We start from the raw sequence: 18,979 nt of genomic DNA, 5'->3' as shown, positions 1-18,979 counted from the left end.
CATAAAAATGTGATCGACATAAAAATCCTGACTGAATTGGCAAATGAGATCCAAACCAGTATTCATAAGCATAGGATATTACTTGGTGTAGGTTGTTTTATCATTTAAAATGGAGTACGATCTAAGCGTTGTGTCGTTAAATGTAGACGGTCTAGTGTCATCAGACACAAAACGGAATACCCTCTCTGAAATTACCAATAAATTTACCATAACTCTTTTACAGGAAACCCATTTTAAAACCCATGAAGAAGCTATGGGCCTTCTAAAACACCTAAAAAATAAACAAATTCTCACATCAAACATACCAGAAGACAACCGAAAACATGGTGTGGCCATTATCTCAAGTGAAAATCTACATGTAACGAAAATGAAAAGAGACAAAAATGGCCGAATCCTTAGTGTACTTTATAAACTTGTAGACAAATTTATAAATGTGATAAATATTTACGCACCAAATATTCCGGCCGAACGCCAACGCTTCCTAAGTAGTATCAAAAACTTCACACTAAAACCTACAAACGCTGAGAATACTGGTAACCTACCCACTGAATTCATCTTAGGCGGTGATTTCAATTGCATTGAAAACTTTGAACTAGACAGACTCGGTCTCTCGCAGAATAAAAAATGTCTAATTGGTAAAAATGAGATTCAAAAACTAACATCTGATCTAAACTTGACTGACATCTTAAGGTATCAATTCCCAAATTTAAAAGTCTTCTCAAGACACTCCAAAAACTTTGACACTAGCTCACGTATTGATAGAATCTATGTTTCAGAAAATTTAATCCATTCTTGTGAAAACGTTAAAATCGAACCATATCCATTATCAGATCATAACTTAGCCAGCTTACAACTAAAAACACCCGCCACAAGGCCAAGAGGACCAAACATGTGGCATCTAAATACAGAAATACTAAAAAGCTCGCTATATCGAGAAAAAGTAAATACTCTCTGGGCATCATGGCAATCCAAGAGGCATGAATATGATGACCTTGCAAAATGGTGGGACATTGGTAAAAATAAGATAAAATACCACTCAATACAATACTCAAAAGAAAAACGGAAAAACGAAAACAGACTTAAAGAAAAACTCCTTAAAGAACTTGAACAAATAACGCCTTTGGCAGAAAATCAATCAGAATATCACATAAACAGATACACCCAGGTAAAAGAATTAATTAAATCAATAGAAGAGAAAAAGCTTGAAGGAATCAAAATCAGAAGCAAAATACAATGGCGTGAGGAAGGGGAAAAATGTACGAAGTTTTTCGCTAATTTGGAAACATTAAATGCTGAAAAGAAAGTAATCGATGAACTCACTACCCCGGAAGGGAAAAGAGTGACCTCACAAGAGGAAATCTCGAAAGAACAAATTCGCTTTTATACCGAATTATACAAAAGAACACCAACATCTCCCAAAGCACAAACAAAGATTCTCAAAAACATAGACAAAAAACTAACTGAACCACAAAGTAAATCCTGTGAGGGAAAACTTACTCTGAAAGAACTAACAATCTCACAAAAAAGCTTCCAACTTGGGAAATCCCCGGGAGTAGATGGGCTTCCAATTGAGTTTTACCGAACATTTTGGGATCTCTTTGGGCCGGACCTCTTAGAAGTGGCAAACTATTGCTTTGAAAATAAACTCTTATCAAATACAATGCGAACAGGAGTCATAACCCTCCTCCATAAAAAAGGAGACAAAACTCTGTTAAAAAACTGGCGACCCATTTCACTACTCTGTATTGATTATAAAATCATCACAAAATGTCTAGCAAACCGATTAAAGAAAGTCCTTCCTCATATCATACACAGTGACCAAACATGTGGCATAGAAGGTCGACAAATACACGATAATGCGCATTTCACGAGAGACCTTATTGAATACGTTAATCAAACTAATAAACCTGGCTTTTTGTTGTGCCTTGACCAAATGAAGGCCTTTGATAAAGTCTCGTGGGACTATCTGTACAAGACACTTCAAACCTTCAACTTTCGAGAAGATTTCATCAACTGGGTTACACTATTTTACACGGACATAAAATCACACATAAAAAACAACGGCTGGCTATCAGGCGCCTTTAAACTAGAACAAGGAGTCAGACAGGGGTGTTGCTTATCTGCCCTGCTGTATATACTAGTGGCGGAAACACTGGCAGAAACAATACGAAAAAATAAAAACATCAAAGGCATAAAACTACCAAACCAAAAAACAAGCAAAATAAAACAGTATGCAGACGATAACACATTAACACTTTCAACAATTGAATCACTACCCCACGTCTTTGATGTACTAGAAACATACGAACAGGCCAGCGGTTCCAAAGTAAACAAACAAAAAACGGAAGGCCTCTGGATAGGCTCCTTCAAAAATAACATGAACAAGCCAATGAATTTAACTTGGAAGAATGACAAGATAAAAATATACGGCATGTTCTTCGGAAATACAAGTTACGATGAAGACAATTGGGCCCCCAAAATTCTAAAAATTCAGCGAATCCTAAACCTTTGGAAACAAAGGGACCTTTCTATAACGGGGAAAACAACAGTCATCAACACCTTTTTAACCTCACAGATCTGGTACCTATCAACGGTCTACCCAATGCCGGACAAATAAATTAACAAAATCCAGACATCTTTCGAAAACTTCATTTGGAAAAACCGGAAGCACTGGGTGAAAAAAGATATTCTATATAAACCTCTCAACGAAGGAGGTATAAATCTCACTAACATAACAAACAAAATAAAAACCCAAAGAGTTAAACATATCCTGAGATACCTGGACAACCACAATTATGCATGGAAATGCTTCATCGATCAAAGACTCCAAACACAATACGGGGCCCACAACAAAGACAATATTCTACTGGAAAAGAACTTCAAAGCCAAAACAACAGGAAGCAAATTCCTCAATCAAACCTTAAGCCCGGTCTACACTAGCCAACATGAACCAACAAATGTTGGCCAACATCGTGTTGGGCCTTGTTGCAGAGGCATGTTTGCTATTGTTTGCCAGTGTGGACGGGTCCAAAAACAAGTGAAAACATCAGCCAACTTGTTGGCCAATGTTGGCCTATGTTAGGCCATGCTACTTCTGAACAACATGTTGGTTGGTGTTGGGGAATCAGCAGCCAATCAGGGAACAGATTTGGATCATGTGATGGAGCTACTGGGACAAAATGGCAGCCTCAATGAAAGATAGAGAATGGCAATTTCAAGAAATTGAACACTTAATTTCAGAATACGAAAAGCTTCATCCATCCGCAGGAAATTCTTGAGGCTTTTGAAGTCTGAGGCCATTAACTCTTGAAGGAGGCAGTGATAGGCCCCATGCATGCTTTTTCCACAAGTATGGCTTTTGTCAGTTGCGGCGGCGACGGGGGTTAATCACAACTGAAAGAATTGCTGCTGAAGCACCTAGGCATGCTTTCTTCCTGTGGTTCTCCATTGTTTTAAAGAAAAAATGAAGAGAAATGACTGATTTTCCCTCCAAATTGCCCTCAAATTCATGCCAAACACGGCCAAACTTAGTCAAACTTGTTTGGCAATGTTTGCCTGTGTTTGATAGTGTGGACGGGTCCCCAAACATTCGCCAACATGATGTTGGCTAATGTTGGCCAACAATTGTTGGCGAATGTTTGCTAGTGTAGACCAGGCTTTAGGTTACTGGGAACAAATACACAGAAGCTTTAAGCTGCCAAAATACAGGAATGCCCGTGACCTGCTACACCAAAACCTCTTCAATAACACGGAACTAAAGACCCAGCTGAACCTCACGGAAAAACAGTTTATAAAGGCTAATGTGGTACAAGTCAAAGACATATTCTGTAATGGCGAACGCATAGAGTTTGAGGAAAATGACAAGATAAAACACATCCCAAATGGAGAAGAAAAACTTGAAAATCTGTACTCTAAAATCCCTAGAGAATGGAAAATCAAACTCATAACAGCAAGCGAAACAAAGGGAGCGCAAAATTTTAGTATTAATCTTAACAAAAAACCCATCAACAAACTCAAATCAACAGATATTTACAACCACTTGATCAGTGAAACAACACGAGATTTCACACCCAAGTCGTACCAAACATTTCAAGAAATCATAAATGATGAAATCAACTGGAAAATTAATTGGCTTAATGCACAAAACCCCTTAAGTGCCAACAAAACTAGAGAATTACAATGGAGGTTCTCCCACTTGACGCTTGCGACCAAGGATAAACTTAAAAAGTGGGGAATGACAGAAAACGACACATGCGAAACATGTGCAACTAATATAGAAGAAACTAATTTGCACATATTCACAGACTGCCCAGTTGCTTTCAACCTATGGGGGCGCATAAACCCTTTAATCGAACAGATTCTAGGCAAACCCTGCAGGTTAGACTTGCATAAAATCTGTTTCGGAATCTCATTTCAAAACACCATCGCGGCAGACAAACCAAACCTACAACTTTCAAATTTCCTCATCTTTCTTGCAAAACACATACTCTGGAGAAACCGAAATATTATTCTCACTGAACCAGATAAACCCAAGGCAAACTTAGTACAAATATTCAAAGCAAACGTAATCAGCAGATTAAAACAAGAATTGACCAAAGCCGGAAGTTCTCCGACACAAAGTCTAGTCTTCCAAACCGACTGGTGTTGCAATAACATCCTGTGTAACACGGATACCTTTGAACTCAGAAGAAACTTCATCTAACTGTATATAAGCCTATTAACTCTGGCGACATTCATTCATTAACAACAACACGTTTAACTTAAGTGTTACCACGACTTCCTCCACCAAAATCACTCCTGAAATAACTATTCAGCACAATAAAAGAATTTCTAAGCCACTGTTTGTACAATGAATGCCTAACCATCCCCTCTTCCAGCACAACAATATGGCCAGCAAGCAAGCCATCACAGAACTGCATCACCTGTAAAAATAATGTCAAGTGTTTCTTTTCAACTACAGCTCGTTAGGCAGAACAAACTGTAAAACCTCCGCAGGCCGATTTGCGCCGCCTAGATTGCTAAGAGATGTAGACCACTCCCTGAGCTTTGTAAGGGATAGCTAGCTCATTATCATTGTTACTTTTACATGTTGTTACAATAAAAGATAAAAAAACGTTGATCAATAAGGACGTTCTCCCAGGGCGAGGCCTTTCCATTGCACTTCGGTTGGGCTGACCCTTGCGATCACCCCAAATGTGGGTGACTCGGGTGCAGCATTTATGGTAGTGGGGGACTGCGTACGCGCTATCCCCTTACAAACTAAAAGAAAGAAGAGACCCTCTAAGACATCCCCCTTGGGTTATCACAAGGGCCAATTGTCGGGAGGTATAAATGCTGGTACGCGTGCAGCAATTGAACGTGCGCGTGAACTCGTCGTGTGATGGGCGCCCCAACCACGCAACCACGTCTGTAATGCGACGAAGCTGTTCAAGCGAGTATGAATGAAAATAACGTGTCCGAAATCTTATATTCAAGCACATGCATTGGTCGGTGAAGCCCTCCATGAGAATACATAACTGAAAAAAGTACACCAGGGGCGCTTAATTCCCACCAAATTTTATATGTGTTATAGAGAGGCTTTTATCAGAGTAATAGCAAAAATTCAAAACATTCCAATACCGATTGCCTGAGAAAAATTGATTTGTGTCCAGCATTGCCATCAAATCGTCACTCGCGGACTGATATGGGCCTATTAGAATACAAGTTCCAAACTGGCCAGTGACACTATATTTCCTTGAATTAATTATCAAAAAGTATATCCCTGTTATGGCCTGGCTCCGTAGATTAAGAATCCACCAAAGATTGAAAAATAAATCCACCCAACACAGTCATGTATTTACCACAGTTTCACAGTTCAGTACGGACTATGTGCCAGTGCCACACTTCCGCCTGTGGATGAATACAATCATGTCTCTGCCCTGACCACGGAATTTTTTTTTTAATTGACAAGTTTGACACAAGTGGACAGTTTTACCTATTTCGGCTCCAAATTTGAATAACGCCCCCTATGGCCAGGTTGTCAAAATTCAAAGTTAATTTTTTACCAAACAATTTATTCATATCTGTAGACTTGCCACAGCAAATATGTTTTCAATACCTCTCCAAATATGTACTTGATAGTTAAAAACATGCACTCGTCTAATTGATAGGTCTGGAACCTCCAACCTATGAATATTCATTGGTGGTATTATTGTCTCTCGCACGAGACACGCACTGAAAGCCATCATCATAATTGAAGACCAGGTGTTCAGTAGGCAACAGCTCCAGGGATGCTGACCTGACCCAAATGCACAGTGCATGTTGTATAGAAGAAGGGTAACCCGATCCGGAGGTTGGCACTATCAATGCAGGCCGTCATTCAATTACTTTATGTCGAGCAATTTCATAGGCCACCCGTTATTTGTGTGCGTCTGACAGATTTCCCGCCCTATTGGGTCGCGGTGAAAGGAGGAGTCTTTAGGATTGACATTCACTGCTGGTAAGTTGGCATGATGCCGACGACCAACAAGCCAGCACTTCTGATCCAGTTATCTCGTTCCTTCCAAAAACTGCAACCATCACTGATGTCTGATTTGCTTATTCCATGCATGGGATCAGGAAACTTACGACCTCAGGCTTGCTTTAAGTTGACTGTTCTATGGCAGAGACAAAAGAAGAATACATTCTCAAGTTCAACGTAATATTTATTCTTAAAACATGACAAAATTGAAGATTTTACACATCATTGACTTGAGTTTAACAAAAAGATTCACACAACGTGAGAATCTAAAGAATTCTGTTGGGAAGGAGTACTAGAAATGACTGCTGGTCATCACTCGCAGAGTCCCTGTAATAAGTCATTCTACTGTGTCCACTTTTGGCAGTATCCCAGAAGAGGGCCTTTCCAGACATCGTGGGATCTACATTAATATACATTACAGTGATGCCAGCACTGCACTCCTTCTTTTATTGGAAAGGAAGAGGAATAAAACATTGTATAAACCGTCATTTAATTCAGCAAAGCTAGAGATGATACAAAGACTCTCACTTTCATACTTGTTTTAGCATCTTCTAAACCATAGTCTATGCAGTAAGAATTGCAGGATCCACAGAAGAGTTGACATCAAATTATATCTAATGTAATTGGGTTCTATGGACCACTCAATTGGAAAAGAGAGATCAATATTAAGCTAGATTGAGAATATTTCAGACAACTTATGATTAGGATAAATCTTGAAAAAAACAGGTATTATGCTATAGAAATTGTTTAGCAAACGCTTTCCAATGTCCAGCACTTGGCAACAATTAACTGATACAGCAGTCAAGGTGAACTCTACCCTCCTGCATGATCAGATGATCGGCACCAATTTTCGACGCTCGGCAAAAGAAACTAAGGGCCAGCTTCGACACTTTTTGGGATGGGATATCATTTCACGAGGAAGTCATTTTTCCCCAGGCTTGAAGACCCACAAGTTCACCAGTTTTTCACTCTGTTGCAAATGAAAGGCCAGACAGTCAACACTAGGCTTGGGTATTTCAAGTAAAGACAAAAATAAAGTGTAAAATTCACATTAACTACTGCACAAAGACTGGAAATCATTACTAATCATAATACCATGCATCAAAAACTATAAATATTGACTGAGCATTCATTCAGCTGAAATACTGGTATTAAAAATTTTTGGCTGTGAAAAAATAACAGAAACATGGTAACTATCGAAAGGTATATTTACAATATACAAATTGAAGCATCACCTAACATAAATTTTGATTTTAGCATGACCAACACAAACAACTAGTGCCCAGAGCTTTCAATAGCACATTGATCCTACATTGTGTTTGCAGTGATTTGAACAAAATTTGTTAGCAAATACAGTAGAACCTCTCTATTAAGGACACCTTCGGGACTGCAGGTGCTGTCCTTAATAGAGAGGTGTCCTGATTAGAGAGGTCAAATTGAATAGAAACTACCAATTTGGGACCAAAACTAGTGTCCTTAATAGAGATGTTGTCCTTAATAGAGAGGTGTCCGCTAAGGGAGGTTCCACTGTAGTCTTAACTGTTGGAAACATCTGCAGAACAAGGCTACACTCACAATGATCAACACCCCATCACATTATGAGTTAAGGTGGGGACATGGCACTGGAGATGGAGGATTCAAAGTCTCCTGAAGGCTGTCTATCAAGTAAATTTGAATCATCCACTCAAGCTACAGCTGAAACTACATCGACTAAACCTGTTGCTCTGCGGACAACCTTGAGAACCAGTGATTGCCTTGGTTTTGAACAAGTGATCCCAATAACCAAGCAAAAATACTATTCAATCACATGTGCCTCATCATGCTGGTCTGCTCGCCACTCAAAAATTGTGCATCAAGACCACAATGATATGTCGATATTACTTCACCACTCATTTAAATAAATTGAGGTGCTTGCGGAGATGTATTTGCAGCAACATTTGAATCGACACAGTAACTGCAGGAAGACTCCAGGCTATCACTGGCTAATAAAGACATCTTTTGGTGTTCCCGCTATCAACTTGGTTCAAAAGATGCTGCAATAATTCCATGCAAACACCTCAGTTCACTAGCGTTGTGATCATGGTGATAGGATTGTTACTATAGTTTGTGATATCTCCAATTTAAGAGAAAAAGACACCAATAAGTTTCTAAAGATTATGATGTTGTTGTTTACCCAATGAGATGGGCATGTACCGACCGGCTACTGAAGTTCAAATACAGAATTTAAAAACTTTCAACTCCTACAGATTTTCATTGTTCGAAAAAATATATGCGGCAGGCGCAAACTTATACCCTTTTGATGATACAAATGTTTACAACAAATACATACTGGCAAGAATGATAAGAAATTACTAGTATAAAAAGATTTATACAAATGAGCGTATAGAATAAAGCATATTTTGGAATAAATTAAAATACAAATTCTATTCTTGTATACAGGAATGTTGTGTGTAATGACATATACAACCTTTTAACAGAAGTAACTATTTTAAGTTTGTGGAGAAAATTGGGCCTTTAAAACAATTCTCATCAGCAATGCAGTATTGCCCAAACAAATTTTGAATCAAATCGAACCAAAATTCATTGTCAGCAATACAGTAATGCCCAGACAAATTTTGAAACAGATCGGACCGAAATTCATAGTCAGAGCTCACCTGACCTGGGTGTCCTGTGTACAAAGTTTCAAGTTCATAGCCCTAGTGGTTAAGAAACGTGCCACTGTTTTTGAAACATGATACAGACGACGACAACGATGACCGACACAGCGGTGTTGTATAGACTCCCCTACGATGAGCTAAAAATACTGAATGCTACTGTCGCCAAATTAACTGTTTAATGTTGAGTGTGTACTCTTGACATTTTAACTATGCGATCAACTCACGTCTTGACTACCATGCCAATTCCATTGAATTTTTACATGAAATTGCAATAATTATTGGATCACGTAAGTGTCCATTATAATCGGTCAGAAAATCTGTGACCTTTCCTTTCGTCAACAATAAGTCGATGAATGAAAAATGCGTGTCAGACAGAATTATATGCGAATTATATACGTATTTTTTGGTAACGAATTCAGCTAAATAATTGTAACGAATGATTGTATAGTTTCTGGGCTGTTTTTGAAGAATGCTAAGGGCATTTTAAGTGGGAAATCCGTCATTTCTGACCCATTCTATTTTTAGCCTTTATCGATTTCCCCAGGCATGTGATTAGACTGGTTTTCCGCTACTCGTACTAGCTGCAGATGTGCCCACCCTCCCAAAATTGTTGATGGCTTTCATCTAGTCTTGATTAGAGATTCAAATTTTTTTGGGAACATAGTAATGACCGTTTCAACTGAAAATACGACCTATAATGACACTGGTTAAAAATCATCAATTTGTTAAATTTGTCAAAACAAGTGCCATTTATCTATTATCGTTGTTTCACAAAACTTACACAGATGAATGTCCCTGCCCTTTGTTGTAATTAGAAGATCATCAAGGCAGGAACAAGCTATTGCACATGCTCCCTGCCAATAGGCTGTTTTCATATGTATTAACATCCCACACTACACAACATTCAATGCGAATCGGTTAATGCAAGTTCGGTAAAGTGCATCCAATTGGATTCAGGAATTGATTGGTTAAAGCGGTTTGAAAATGGTATGAACCGACTTGAGTGTGGCACCCCAATACATATTAAAGTTTTAATGCGCATTCAATTCGGTCTCAAACTCGATTGTGACCACAGCATTATGTCTTTACTCAAGGGCATGAGGTCGGTGTAATATATTGATATGGAGGTTTAAATGTAGCGCCTTGTATTACTTATGTACCGCGCACGCGTATTGACTCTTTATGTTCTTTGTTTGTATGTTCTTGGTGATTCGGTAGCATGGCTATGTGGCGGTGTGGATCATTTCGACCACACTAAGGATACTTTCTGTTCTTATACGGACCGTTTGGATATGTTTTTCCTCGCTAACAACATTGTAGACATACCTGGTGCAGAGACAGCGGCTCTCCTTCGATAAGCAGCGGTGGTCGCTAGGAAAAATGCAATTTTCCCAAGCGAAATTGGGGCAGAAGTGTACACAGTTCTGGGAAATCTCACGTCCCCAGATAAGACGAGGGATAAAACATTAAACGAACTCTTCACCGTGCTTAAGGCACATTTTAAACCAGCCCCGCTTGAAATTTCGGAAAGCTTATATTTTGGTAAAAGGTCAGGGGAGAATGTGGGTGACTACATTCTTGCCCTCAAGAAACTGACAGTGCATTGTAGTTTCCAAGAATATCTGAATCGTGCATTACGGGACAGATTCGTCTGCGGCCTCCTGGATTCGAAAATCCAAAACAAACTTCTAAATACTGGGGATTTGACATTCGAGCGTGCCTGCCAAATAGCATCAGCAATGGAGATGGCGTCCAAGCAGGCAAAGGAGATAAGACCTAATTCCAATGGAACCGTCAGCAAAATCGGGAAGTCCGATTACATGAAAAAGTCGCCATCGGGTGGTCGCGACGAGCGATCACAAGTTGCGTGTTATCGCTGCGGCGCCTATCACCTGGCGCCAAACTGTCCTCATAAGGACGCTGTCTGTAGGAAATTTGGAAAGACTGGGCATTTTGCTGTATAAATGGCTGTAGATCCGAGACATCTGCAACCGGAAGGGCAACTGGAGACGACCGCAACAAGAACTATAGGTCCAAGAGCGGTGGTGTCAAACTGATTGTCGAAACTGATGAGTTTGGAGCTGACGATGACGAATTGGGAATCTACAATGTCTATGCTGTGTCGTCTGAAAAGACTGGGTATTTCGTAACGTTAGACTGTAACGGCACCTCGTGCGAGTTACAAGTGGACACGGCAGCAGATTTTTCAATAATGTGCAAAACAGGTTTCGATGCAAAGTTTGCAGGTACCCAACTTCAGAAGTCAAACATTCGTCTAACAAGAGGCCCAAGGGCCTGGCGCTCAGCTGGATGACCTAATAACACAGGACTGAGGGTATAAAGCAGTAAATATCGGCTTTATACTACTGTTTGAAGGTCAAGAGAACACGTTATACCACTAAAATTTCCAATGCAGAGCTGCCAGGTGGATGAAAAATGATTGAACTAATCAGCCATGGTATGTAAATATTACAGGAGGCAACGGAAGATATCCCTAGTTCAGCATGTTGTATCAGTAGCTTTACAGAAAAAAAGTGTCAGAGAGGATGAGACTTCTCCATGGACAACTGTGGTATGTCCAGGCTGGGTTGTACAGCACAAGGATACAAAATGCTGTCTGTAATTGAGAGGTACAGTATCATGATTTAACAGAGGTCAAAATAAATAGAAATTACCAGTTTGGGACTAGCACCACTTTCTTTTTTTTTGATAAGGTAGAGATTACAGGAGTCAACAAAATTAATTTTATTGAGAGAAATTGACCTGTCCTGCAGGTGATTGGAATTTACAATACAAAGGGTCGTTTTTCATGACATTGCGCTCTACTGCGTATTCCTAGTCATAGTGAGTCGATCTGGAACCAATCTATCCTTGGCGCAGACAGGTTCAAATTGGCTATATCTTGAATAGATCGAATTGCGATGAAAATCTAATGCAATAAAGGAGCAATATCGAAGAGACAAATTAAAATGCGTGCTCCTCCTAGTCCTACATGAAGCAATGTCTCAGCCAAAAAGGGAAAGTTAGCAGCTCCTTGGTAAGGCCATGTCAGGTTCCGCGCGCCTCTTCAGATACATCAAGTATTGAAAGCTGTGGTGAGCTGAGCATATAAAAGACTATGGTCACCTTAATTTGAAAATCCCTTCATAATCAAGGGCTACCTCTGACTAAAACAGCACAATAGACCACCAATTTGATCCAGCTCCTAACTGCGGGAAAACCCAAGTCCAGCAACCGAAGGTGCCAAAAATACATTTTTGTTTACATTTGAACTGCACACATGCGTTTCTTTACAATTTCATTTCCCGCGAAATCTCGAAAATCAGGTGACCTGCAATCGTGGATTGAAAATAACATTAACCTCGGTTCAGCAGGTCAGCAGGTATACCGGCTGTTCCAATCATCCTCCTACAGCCAGCCGTTCAAAGGTAATGTTATTCACCCCACATGGAGTGCAAGTAATTGATTAAGCCCCTGCATAACTTAACAGCAATGGCTTGCTTTCTGTGAGTGGTAAGGAGAATTGACAGTTTTTTTATGGGAGTAACATTATTGTGTTGCTTAAAACGTCTACTTTTTACTCATGTAAGAATCGTAGTACTACTAATAATAACTTCAACTTATTTTCCAGTTATGATAACACAACACGCATCTTCATGATCATGATCTTTCTCAAACTAACTGAATGACCTAATCGCCTTGGACGCACAACCTAACCACATATCAATCCGCCCCGACGATCGACACATCCATTCGATTCGATAACCCTCGATAAAGTTTGATAAATAAACTAGAACTGAGATTTCACAGGAGCACCTGTGAATTCATGACTCCAGGGTTGTTTTGAGGGCGATATTGTAAGAGTTGGTCTTGAGTATGGGGACGTGAAGGTCCGTGTGAGGCACCTGGGGAGAGAAGACTAGTTGAACGATGTGATCATGGAGGTATAAATAATTATTTATACCTCCATGATGGGATCTGACATGGACACTACTATTGATCTCATTATATGAATACCATTTAATTACAAAAAAGTGAAAACAGATCATATCATATTCCTTGGCATAAATTAAAATAGGAGTGCGGGAACAGGGTTTTTTAGCAGGAGGAAAGCGAGAACATTTTGCGCCGTCGTATTCCGATTTGGCTGGTTAGTGGTGAAATCTGCTTTTAATTTTGCAAATTAACATATTCGTTTTCTAGTTCTAACGTTGTCTGTAAAGATGCTTTCACTGGTCTGGCAAGAGACATTGCCAGGAAAATGTGACGTCATTTTGGCCATTCTTCTTACCGCACGCCCTCTCTCTCCGTAAAAGTTCCTGACATGGTGTGAAGTGGGAGGGCGCACAATGGGAACTACACTGCCGCGATGTTAATAATTTCTATTTATAGAATTCAGCGGCAGAGATTTAGGCACGGAAAAAGTGGATTAACTCGGCTAATCTCAATGGATTTTACCCAGGAATGTTTTCAAGGCGAGAGAAACATCGAGGGAAACCACGGCCTTTAAGTACTGCGCTTATTAGATTTCAACACCAGAAAAACCTGACCAACGCCGTCCGATAGAGGCCGCCAGTGTAATCAGTCACGTGCCGCCATTGACGAATCAGCTCGCAGCAATCAATCACAATGGCAGCCTCAACGAGACGCGGTATCCGTTTGAATTACGCTTTGTTATCTGATATAAAATTGCCGAATTACAAGAGAGAAAAACGAGTAGTCCATAATAACACCAGTCAAGAGTTTTATGATATCTCAAGGATCATATGGAATGCCTACATCAATTTCAAACCTGGATGCCAACAAGACCAACCTCCACCCCACCCCACCCCCAAGGTAGGAGAGGCCAAGACCACAGTACACTCCCCACAAAATGCCCAACTTTTTTACATTAGACAATTAGATATAGGAAAGCTACCATCAGTAATAAACTTTGGGTGCAGGGAAACTGGACTCATGCAGTCATGATTAGCATGATCATCAAGTGAAAAATGAATTTTCAAACTTCATTTAAAATCTAGAGTGAAAAATTTAAATCTCAGTAGTATCAGAATGATGGTGTTTCACATTAGCATGAAACAAGCACGATTTAAAACTAGGTATATTGCATAGATCAACCCCCCAAGCTCCCTAGTGACCCCCTCGCAATGACCAATTCAATTTTTTGCTGTCACATCATTAAAACCTCCAATTTCGGCATGCAAGTGGACAAAGAAAAAATTTTTCCAAAACACCAGAAGCAGTGTTATTATGACTCTAGATGGTATTGCCCTCTCGCGGATCTATCGGCAACTAAAATATTATCGCTAGAAATGCCAGTTTTTGAGCCGTAAAAACGCCTCAAAGGCTTATTTTCCTGATTTTCCCTGTTAGAACTTCATCAATGCATGCAAAGCGGCGGTACAAAGGTGGACAAAGGATTTTTTTGACTAAATTCACTGAAATTTCGCACAGTATTAGCTAGACATTAGAGGAAACCAATGGGCTATCGGCAAAGTGCGTAATGCTCCCCACCGCCTGATTAACTCTGCTTTTGGAGATTGCCCTAAGCTAAGCGCACTACTGCGTTGATCGGCCGAGATGGTAATTAGTGCGCATGCGCAAGTTCGAGGTCGGGGATTTCTGGTATTGTCATGTTCAGGCCGAAGATTGGCCTAAAACGTGGACGAAAAGAGTGCATTATCGAGTGTTGGAGAGGTCACGTGATTGGACGAGAAACCTGAACAAAGTTTTCGTGCTTTTAGCTGTCAACATCAATGGCTATAATATACTCCTGCAGAATAGTAGAACTAATAGAACTAATTTCCGAAGTTTCCAATAGTTTGAACACAAATCAGAACATCACCCATCAGCTGGACTCAGATCTGCATAAATTACGATAAATAATGAGGTCGTCGCTTCAATTTCGCAAAGAAAGTTGACTCCATTCGAAGGTTGTTTTGACCAAATTCTGTTGAACTCATCGTTATGAGGGCATTTGAACACATTCTCGTTGATCTTTTCTATAAACGTGTGAAGTTTCGTACCAAAATACGTTTCCGTAAAGGCTTAAGAAAGAAAATTCGTCACTTACAAAATCATCACTCCGGTAGAAATAAAAATGTCACCGCCATTTTCTTGACGATAGTTCTCCAGGTAACCTCGGCGGGAAATTTAAAGCGGGGTCATCCGGGGTCAAACAACAGTTTTGCTCACTACCGCCAACTGGTGATATAAATCGAAACTAATCTATTTTATATCAAAACTTCTGTATCATGAAGACCTTTTCAACTTTATTTCAAGCTTTTATCTGCTGGAATAGAGCGTCAAAAAATTGTTTTTTCATTTACGCATTTTGCCCCCTAGGGAGCTGAATTTGAGTCGAATCGCCCAAATTTTTTTCCGTAAGCAACATTTTCTGCGGTGTTTATAAGCAAGACTAGATTTGAAGTGCCTCGGTTGTATGATTACAAAATGCCCAACTTTGTCTACAGATGGCATGATGGAAGGACGGACACCAATCGAATAGCTATTTGACTAGCTCCGCTGACTTTGTCAGCTGAGCTAAAAACCTATACAGGTGACCACATCAAAGTATGTGGCACATTCGATTGTAACATAGTGTACAACAAGCAAAAGGTTACCTTGCCGATGGTAGTTGTAGATCATGTAGATCGCCCGGGCCACACTTCTGGGTCGGAACTGGTTGGCAAAGTTGAAACTTGACTGGGGCCAAATACTCAGTGTTAGCACGGTAAAACGAACGGGGAATGCCAAGGCAAGCCTAGACCTTTTGCTTCGAAAACATAGTCGACTGTTCGAGGACAGTTATGGTGGTATGAAGGGTCATGAAGCTCATATAAGGGTAAAACCCGACGCTGCACCTGTTTTTCACAAGCCGCGAAACTGTCCTTATGCCATTCGCGACAGGGTTGAAGCTGAGCTGGACAAACTAGCGAAAAATGGCGTAATGAAAAAGATCGATAGATCTGAGTGGGCAAGCCCAATAGTTGTAGTCCCAAAAGTGGACGGGTCCGTCCGAATCTGTGGTGACTACAAGGTCAGTGTCAATAGTGCAGTGGAAGACGAGCAGACAACCCTTCCTACCACCCAAGACTTGTACCAACAGGTGACAGGCTCAAAGGTATTTTCAAAGCTGGATCTTTCGCATACTTATGCGCAGTTTAATGTTGATGAACAGAGTAGGAAATACTAAAGTATATACTATAGTAAAAGTGCGTTGACAAGTGACACACTGTTAGTGCATCACAATGCAAAGAAGAAGTTGCGATTGGCTTGCGATGCATCCTCCTATGGTCTGGGAGCCGTGCTCTCTCATGAATTTGACAAGAAAACAGACAAGCCCATTTGATATGCATCCAGGACAATGAGTCCAAGTGAAAGAAATTATGCTCAAATTGAGCGAGAGGCTCTGTCCATAATCTTTGGCGTCAAGAAATTTCACAATTTTCTTTATGGGAGAATATTTACCTTGATTACTGATCACAAGCCCATCTTGGCAATTTTCGAGCCAAAGTCTGGAATACCTACCATAGCTGCAACACGAATGCAGCGGTGGGCCTTGATTCTTTCTGCATATGATTACGATATTGAATATTGTGACTCCACATCACACGCCAATTGCGACGCACTGTCAAGATTACCCTGTCCTGATTTCAGTGACGAGGGCATGGAGAGCAAACTGTTTGCTGTTACTACGATGGATGACAATTTTCCAGTGTCGGCCGAAGAAATAGCGAGAGCAACAAAGGTCCATCCACTTTTAAGCAAGGTTCACCAGTTTGTTTCAGCAGGTTGGCCAACGAAATGTAATGGCCTGGCTGAGGCGTTTAAGCCTTATTTTAATCGACGAGACCAACTCTCGATCGAACAAGGTTGTGTCCTTTGGGGCACCAGAGTGATTATTCCTCTGAAATTTCGGGAGAAAATTCTTGAAGAATTGCACTGGGAACACCCAAGCATCTGTAGCATGAAGGCGCTGGCCCATAGTTTTGTTTGGTGGCCCAAGTTAGACGAGGAAGTTGAGGCAAAGGTGAAAGACAGTTCTACTTGCCAAAAGGTCAGACAAACTCTGGCCAAAGTGCCTTTGCATCCCTGGATATGGTGTAGTCGGCCCTTCCAAAGAGTCCATATGGATTTTTGTGAGGACAAGAAAGTATTTTTTCTGATTTTGGTAGATAGCCACTCTAAATGGGTTGATGTAAAGGCCATGAATGTCACAACTGCAGACAGAACAATAGATAAGCTTCGGCTCATTTTTGCTGAACACAGATTGCCGGAACAGTTGGTGTCTGACAATGGTCCTCAATTTACTTCCCTCGAGTTTGCTACTTTCATAAAGAAGAATGGTATACGTCACACACATGTGGCACCATATCACCCTGCCTCAAATGGTGTGGCCGAAAGGGCGGTCAGGTTGGTAAAAGAGGCATTTACCAAGCAGGTAATTGATGGTAACAAGGGTTTAACTCTAAAACACAGAATAGCCAATTTCTTGCTACGGTACAGGACCACTCCCCATAGCACCACAGGTGTCAGTCCTGCTGAGTTAATGACAAAAAGGCAACTGCGAACCAGGCTGACTCTGATCAAGCCAAATGCTGCTAGGATTGTTGAGAAAAGACAAGAGGCACAGAAAGTGCAATTTGATCGTCATAGGAAACAAAATAGGGATTTTGAGGTTGGCGAGGTAGTGCGTGTGAAAAACACTAGAGCAGCATCAAGCCTTGATAAATGGCTCCTTGGTTCAGTGGTTGAGGTCAGGGGACCTAGAAATTATGTTGTCAAAATTGGATCATCCAGCAAGTTAGTTCATGCTGATCACATGGTTACAGTGACCGATCAGGCCACAGACCAGCAACACATTGCTGATGAGTCAGTGGTACCAGATTTTCTAGATGACCCCAATTCAGTTAGCACCAATGCCTGTAAGCGTATGGGTTGGGAACAACATTGTTCCTCCAGACACGCCATTAGGGCAGAAAGCTGATGTCATCAACCGGTAAGGAACACCCAGGTATCTGCTGAAAATCTGTGCATGTGCCTGCACCAATCACCCCAGGGCCTGAACATAGAAGGTCTGCAAGGGCCAGGAGACCAGTCCAGAAATTGAACATATAATAATATGTACTGTCACCATATTATATGAATAAGGATTTATTCTGTAGTTCATGTAGAAAAGTAAATGCTCTAAATCCTTTTTCATCAGGGGGAAAGCAGTGTAATATATTGATATGGAGGTTTAAATGTAGCGCCTTGTATTACTTATGTACTGCGCACGCGTATTGACTCTTTATGTTAATAAACCACGCTGTCGTATATTGTGAGCTAAATAGTATCTTCACGTTCCTTCTTTCTCATCAAACACTTCATAAAGAGTGAAAGAATGGGATACGGTACGCAGGTGGGATAACTCCTTATTTTGTATCTAAAGCCTGGTCTACACTAGCAAACATTCGCCAACAATTGTTGGCCAACATGAGCCAACATCATGTTGGCGAATGTTTGGGGACCCGTCCACACTATCAAACACAGGCAAACATTGCCAAACAAGTTTGACTAAGTTTGACCGTGTTTGGCATGAATTTGAGGGCAATTTGGAGGGAAAATCAGTCATTTCTCTTCATTTTTTCTTTAAAACAATGGAGAACCACAGGAAGAAAGCATGCCTAGGTGCTTCAGCAGCAATTCTTTCAGTTGTGATTAACCCCCGTCGCCGCCGCAACTGACAAAAGCCATACTTGTGGAAAAAGCATGATGGGGCCTATCACTGCCTCCTTCAAGAGTTAATGGCCTCAGACTTCAAAAGCCTCAAGAATTTCCT

At 40.6% G+C, this 18,979-nt stretch overlaps 1 non-coding gene across 1 annotated transcript; it reads left to right on the top strand.

Annotated features, from left to right (window-relative positions):
* The first annotated feature begins 5,094 nt into the window (after positions 1-5,094).
* On the top strand, positions 5,095-5,254 carry LOC135497433 (U1 spliceosomal RNA). Its single transcript, XR_010448840.1, has one exon. It is a non-coding gene; the product is annotated as a U1 spliceosomal RNA (small nuclear RNA).
* The last annotated feature ends 13,725 nt before the right edge of the window (positions 5,255-18,979 follow it).

The sequence above is a fragment of the Lineus longissimus genome, chromosome 12 (assembly GCF_910592395.1).
Source record: "Lineus longissimus chromosome 12, tnLinLong1.2, whole genome shotgun sequence".
Classification (NCBI taxonomy): Eukaryota; Metazoa; Nemertea; class Pilidiophora; order Heteronemertea; family Lineidae; genus Lineus; species Lineus longissimus.
The sequence above is the reverse complement of the archived record's forward strand: the minus strand, read 5'-3'. Positions and strand labels throughout refer to the sequence as shown.